The sequence below is a fragment of the Setaria italica genome, chromosome III, assembly GCF_000263155.2.
Source record: "Setaria italica strain Yugu1 chromosome III, Setaria_italica_v2.0, whole genome shotgun sequence".
In the NCBI taxonomy this organism is placed as follows: domain Eukaryota; kingdom Viridiplantae; phylum Streptophyta; class Magnoliopsida; order Poales; family Poaceae; genus Setaria; species Setaria italica.
Genome location: NC_028452.1, coordinates 20,634,042 through 20,641,104, shown reverse-complemented (window position 1 = coordinate 20,641,104; position 7,063 = coordinate 20,634,042).

Genomic DNA, 7,063 nt, shown 5'->3' with positions numbered 1-7,063 from the left:
CTCTACAACATCACACACAAAGGCTAAGTCAAATTCACTGTTTTCTAGGCTAAGTGCCCCGACTTCACCCTTAAGGCTTCAGGTATTTCTTCTTCCACTACACCAAGTGTACAGTCATCCAACGTAAAGATGAAAACTAGCGTTGGGATGAAAAAGAATGATAAAGACGCCAAGTGTGCCCACTAGCAACAACGTTCACATTATGGAATCGAAGGGAAAGTATGTCCTGCATAGGACCATCACCAAGGATCTACGTAGGTTAAGTTACAACCAATAACTATTTCAGTACTCAGACCCTACCTGTACATTAAAAGTTCAGACTTTTTCAGACGTAAACCTAAACCTCATGATGCTCCGAGCTTCCCACCTCCTAATTATTTTTCTCTTCCAATTCAGTCTCTTTAACCTGTCATAAGAAAAAAGGAAAACCATAGGCAAAAAGAAGAGTACCTTAGCAAGCTTTCTTACAAAGGAAAAATGATACGAACCTTCACAAGATGATCTCAGGCAACTAGTTTCGCATAATTACGTCCGGAAGCCTCCCAAAACTGCATCAAGAAATTCTTCTTTCCAATTTTCACATTCTTGCACATCTCTTGTGCATCAAGCTCCGAGGCTAAGGGAAACTAATAGCTACGTGGCCCGAGTGTCAGAAAGTTTGACCAGCTTTCCCCCTCGAGCATCTTTAGAGTGCCCTCGCAGTAAAAGGAAGCGGTGTAGTCACTAGCACATGAAATAACATAAGGCAAGGACTCGAGCTCTTTGTCCATCCAATCGAACATTTCCTTAGCGCCAGAATCGATAGGAAAGGGGAGCGGCTCTGCCCCAAATTCAGCCAGGGCAAGTTTGTATCCCTCATGGATCTGAGCAAAGCGGGCCTTCAGCACTTGTTTCGGCCCATAAATAAAACATTTCTGATCCTTGAGGCTCTTCCCCAATTTTTGAATCATTGAATCCTTTTCAGTACAAGGCTTTGCAAGCCCCTCGTTGTTTTTGCTAGACAACTAATAGTTGGCGCATCTCTCTCGATGGTACTACGCAGCTTCTCAAGAACCACGAGGTTGTCTATGAATTCTTCTCCAAGGTTTCCACCTTTTGAGGAAGATCACTACATGTCGTCACAAGAAGGTCTTTGTTCATCTTAACCTCAGCATTTTCTTCCTTAAGTGAGTTACAGAGACTATCCAACGCGGATTTCTCTTTCCTCAACTTCGACATTTCATTCTCGAGTTCAAGAATTCTAGCACTCTGCTCAAGCATAAATTTCTCTTGATATTGAAGCCTATCAGTAGCAAACTTGCTAGCAAATACACCATAAGAAAAAACAAAAAAACAAAAAGTATATCAAGGAAAAGTTTCAAACGGGTTAAGGAAAAACACTAAGAACAACAACAAAAGTCACATTTTGTAGCCAAGGGTAGCTGTGATCCTCGCCAAATGATCAAGGTCATAAACATCGCAAAGATTTTTCTTATTATGCAAAATAAAAGTGAAATTACTAAGCAAAGATCTCATAAAAAAGAGAGCTAGAGAGAAATCCAACAAAATACTAACCCTCAGGATCAAAATAACTACCCTGGGTGTCACTTTGAACAGAAGCCTTAACCCACGCAGGAGCTTGAGGATTTTTCCCTTCATCTTTAGCAAGTTCACCCTCCTCATGAACCTCGAAAGAAATATTTATTTTAGACGTCTCCTTCAAAGCTGCTTCCACTGTCTCACCTACAACCCAAAGTGAGTTCCTCAGTCCCCATAGTAGTGTAGGATTGAAAGGATAGTCATCCTCACTTAACCTGGGCACATGGACATCTAGTAATTTCTCCTTAAGATATGTTCCGAAAGCCTTATTGTAGTCCAGCACAGACTGAGGCGGGGCAGAACCTCGGGCAGAGAGTCCACCCTCAGAAGCAACGAGGGTTCAATATATGGCTCTCCAGCTGCGCTAATAGTATTTTACAATTCCATCAAAAATTTAGTGGAAGCACCGCTAGCATCCACGAAGCTTAATTCAGGTGGATATTCGATGACATTTTTACCTGATGGAGTATGCAACGGCTGCTCCATGGACTCCACACCACCGAGTCAGGATTAGCCTCCTTGGCAGAAACGACAACCTCGGGGTGCAACTCCTTTTGACTAGGAGCATCTAAAGTTTTGTCGTCAAGCAAACCTCGCAGAGGGCAAACCAACGATGAATCCTCATCCAAAAAGCCATCATCATCGTCGTCACCATCTAAGACACTGACAATTCATAGTCCAAATTTTTTGGCAGCCTTCTTAAGCTTCAAACCTGCTAAAGCCCCCGCAGCCTCGAGCTTAATCTTGGAATCAATAGCTTTAACCTCGGGCTTTCAACTCAAGGGTTTCAAATCCTCCACAACATCGAGCCTTTGCTGGAACAACCTAACGCTTGATCGTCAGAAGAGCCTTGACTAAGAAAACTGTTCTTTTTAAGGGCTTCAAGACTAGGAGTCTTTGACTTTTTCCCAACTTCAACAACGGCCATGACAAACGAATCTTCAGCTTTCTTTTTCTTTTTCCCTTTCCCTACATTGCTGCCAATTTCCAGAGAACCAGTAGCACCAGCCTCGCGCATCCGCTTCGAGGGTTTACGAGGCTTGACTCGAGGCTCTACTTCTATTCCCATGTCAGAAAATATACGATTCACTTAGACACCATGTGGAACAATCTTGCGAGCCGACAGATATTCGCTCTCGTGATAAGGCCCCAGGATATCAACAGTATGTCTCTCAACCTAATCAACAAAAAAAATTAGCATTGACCCCCTCCGACAAGCTCAAACCAAACAGAGGAAAGGAACCGGCTTGTGGTACCACGTTACAGTTTTCATCATGATTTCCTTCAGCATCCACCCATGAGAAAGGGCCAAATACCCGCGGCCAAAAATTCTTCAAACAAGTCACGTCCGACAACAAATGAACATGTAAGAACAAAAGCATCCTCGCAAGTCCGAAAAGCTTTTGTCCTCCCGAAAGTCGGAACCGATTTAATGTTAAGAGAAGACATTGAACTACAGAACGGGTAAATGGCTGACCAAAACCAGAAGCCTCACACATGTCAACCTTGACATAAAACCAGTAAGCAAGATAATCATCGTCCCATCTATTCTTCTGAGCTATAGAGACCTCGACTCTAGAAATCTTCTTATTTTCATTTTTCCTCCAGGTCGTGAATGTACAACAACCAAATTGAGTCTCAAAAGCATCTTCCTTATCATCAAATTGAACTCTCTTTTTTTTTAATATGAAGCTCGTAGAGCCTCGCAAAGCCATCTACATCAACAACACCACCAAAGGTGCGCTCGACCTAGAAAAACTTACAAAGTCTAAAAATATTAGGCGTAAGCTGGTGAAGCTTGGCCCCATACCTGCCCAGGATCTGAGGCAACATCTTGTCACATGGAAAACGTAGGCCGGTAGTGAAAAAATCCTTGAAGACCACAGCCTCGCCAGGATTGGGTTTTGGCACAAGCTCTTCGCCGGGAGGCCTCGCCACGTCCTTGGGAAAGTAACCTTTGCTAACATAAAAGTCTTTTGTGTTCTGGGAAACCAGCGAACGGCCAAAGCGAAGCGTTGGTGCATAAGTGTCCTTGCTGGCCATGAGCTCCAAAGGATGAGCCTCGACGTTGGTCAAATCCTCTCCACTATCAGTATCCGAAGAAATCTCCAGATGTTGAGGATCCTTAAGATCCTCCTAATGTTGAGAACCCTCGCAATCCTCCCGATGCTGAAAATCCCCGTGGACCTCCTGTCACTCGGGAGCGTACCCACACTTGCTCTTTCGGCTCTTCAGGAGTCATTAACCTCGCAGTTTGAATAGTACGAGCCAGCTAGATAACATACAAAAATAAATCAAACAACAAGTGAAAAAGCAAAAGTAGAAAAGAATGAAAGAGAAGGATAGGAATAATACCTTTGAAGCTAGAAAGATCAATACAAGGAGCAGAAAAACACGAATCTCAAAGCAAGAAAATGGCAGCAAACAAGTTCTCAACAAAGACGTGATGACAACCTCGAGCAACCCATACCCCTACCTTTTATAGGGCAGTTAGTGAGTGCGAAAGGACACCTTGAATTGCAATCTGAATTCGAAACGGCACCCAATTAGAAAGTGACACATCAGGCATCAACAGTCACCGTTGGCTCATTTCTCCTTCGATGCTTGAGGGTGACGTTTTAGGTGAGCGATCTCAAATTTGTGGGTTCAGCCCGTCGAAGTCGACCCTCGCCCACGAGGGGCTACTGTTGGAGATTGCCAAAACCTAAACACCCTTGAGCACCGTCCACAACGTAAAAAACCCTTCGAGGTCGAGTCCGAGCCGTAGTTGAACTCAATGTTGTTGACGTTGAAATTTTGTATATTCTCGACGAGATTCTCTGCTTCTTGGTGAAGAAAGTTTTTGTCGAGATGCCTCTTTTCCTGTTTGTTGATGATGCAACGTTGAAGGATCCAGCGCTGTCAGCGATGCAAAGCTAGGAGCCGAAGACGAAGGTTGTGCCCGCCTCGAAGGCGAATGTTGGCTTGATGATGACTAGTGCCATCGATCTCGCGCGGAGAAACTCGGCGACTTCCCCTACCTTGTGTGCCAGCTGTCGGTGTTTTAGACCGGTAACCCGCCTAGGGAGTACCCAAGGTGGTCTTTTGTGTGGTGGTGTTGTCGAGAATCAAGGAGTCGATGGTGACACAAGGAATATGATTTAGACAGGTTCGGGCCGCTAGATCGCATAATACCCTATGTCCTGTGTGTAGATTGTATTGATCTTGTTCTTCGTTGTTTGGAGGGGGTCCCTGCCCACCCTTATATAGTCAGGGGAGCAGGGTTACAGGGCGGATTGTGTATGAGTCCTAGTCGAGTATGTTACAGAGTCCTACTCTAACTTGGTAGAGTAGTTTTCTTTTGACCAGACTAATCTTCGGGGAGTCCATGAAGCCTACGCGCCCTGTAGAGTAGTCTTCATGTCCGAGTAGGTTTTGGGTACGTTCCCTTGAGTGGGTCAGTACAAGTCTTCTAGTGGGCCTAGGGGTGCCTAGCCAACAGCGCGGAACCTTTCTAGCCTCGCGAGTTCAAAATTGAGAGTAAAACTCAGTTACCCTCGAACGTCGTTAACAGGTCTCAAGACTAACCTCGCAAGTTGCGCGTCGGTAGCAAGGAAAGCGGAACCCCTTTAACCTCGCACGCTCTATGGAGGCACCTCTAATAGTAAATCTTGTATCATTGCATCACCTATGCTCCTAGAAGGACTTGAGGGTAGTGATTGACAACAATAATGGCTAGCTCCCATTGGATTAACCCTCGAGTGTTCGGAGTCGGTTCCGGACACCGAGCTTTTATCTTTTTACTCTTTACTCAGGAATGATGCTCGAAGAAGAACTATGCGAGGTTAGGACCTCCCACTATTACAAAAATGACCTCTCCTCCTGAGGCTTAGTACCGCTCACTTTTTGCCCGATACTAATGTTAGCATTAGTATCGGGTCCAAATTTGGGATCCTCGGAGGCCCTTTAGTACCGGGTGGGAACCCCACCTGATACTAAATCTCTCATACGGACACCCCGCCCCCCTCCCCTACCTCCACCCTCCCCCGCGCGCTACCTCTCTCCTCCTTCCTCCTCCTCCCAGTCCTTATCCCTTCCTCCTCCCTCCTCCTCATCTCAGTCTCCTCCTCCTCCAACACGTGTCTACCTCTCTATCTCTCTCCCTCCTCTATCTCTCTCCCTCCACGCTCCTCGATCTGTGCCTCCCCTCCCCTGTTGCCTCCGCTCGCCCCTCACTGGCGGTGAGGAGCGGCGGCAGGGTGAGGTGAGGTGGCGGCGGTGACGGTGGGCGGAGCAGCGAGGCAGAGGCGGAGGTGGCGGGCGGAGGTGGAGTTGCGGGGCGGAACTGCAGGGTGGAGGTGGAGGCAGAGCGGCAAGGCAGCGGAGCCAGGCAGCTGGCGGAGGGGCGGCAGGGGCCGCCGGCGGGGGGAGGGGGCGGTTGGGGATTTCAATTTTTTTAATTTTTTAACACCCTTTAGTAAAGGGACCCCCTCTGGTACTCAATTGCTAGTATCGGTTGCACAACCGGTATTAGAGGGAGGTTCCTAACCGGTATTAGAGCCGCTTTCCCTAGTAGTGTCCTGACAAGATTCAATAAAGCAGGTGCCTCGAGGCTGGGCATTCATCTTGGATCGCGGATGAGCCTCGAGGCTGAACGATCGGTTTAAAATGAAGATGAAGTCTCGAGGTTAGAGTGGGGAAGGTACGAGAAGTATAAACACGTGGAAAAGTTCAAGCTTTAGTGAGCGTCAGCAGCAGGTTCCCTGTTCGCGCCTGGGCGATTAACTCATCGACGTGACGTGTAAACAGCCGTGGATCGCACAATCGGGCGACGATCGGCCACTGTGTTTCCGTACGTGCTGCTTCCTCGAATCCTGGGCCTGGCGCCCGTGGCGATTCTGCACTTTCTTGCGGATGTGCAGGGTGGAGCTAGATCATGGTCAGTTATGCTGAAAAGTTGGCATTACCAGCCGTGTTAATTAGATTCTCTTCTGGTGCTGGGCACGTCGATGCCATATATATTATTAGTCCAATAGTCCTTAGCCCGATCGTACTAGCATTAGCCTTAGTGCACACATGCAGGGATCATACAGAGGAGCAAGGAGCTAGGAGCTTGTTTAGATGATTCGTGCAGTGTTGCTGCGTGCAAAGTGCACGGTGATGTCCTCCTCGAGCCCTGTGACTGCATGAAACCACATGCGTGGATCCGCATTGTCAAAGTTCCACATGCATGTGGTCTGGCTACCATATTATTGTACCGGTCCTAGTTTTATCATCAGGACACGCACATGCGGGCGATATTAGGTGTGATTTAGTTTCACGGACTAAAGTTTAATTCCTATCACATCAAGTGTTTAGATACTAATTAAGAGGACTAAATATGAGCTAATTATAAAATCAATTGCACATATGGAGGCTAATTCGCGAGACGAATCTATTAAGCCTAATTAGTCCATGATTTGACAATGTGATGCTACAGTAAATATGTGCTAATCATGAATTAATT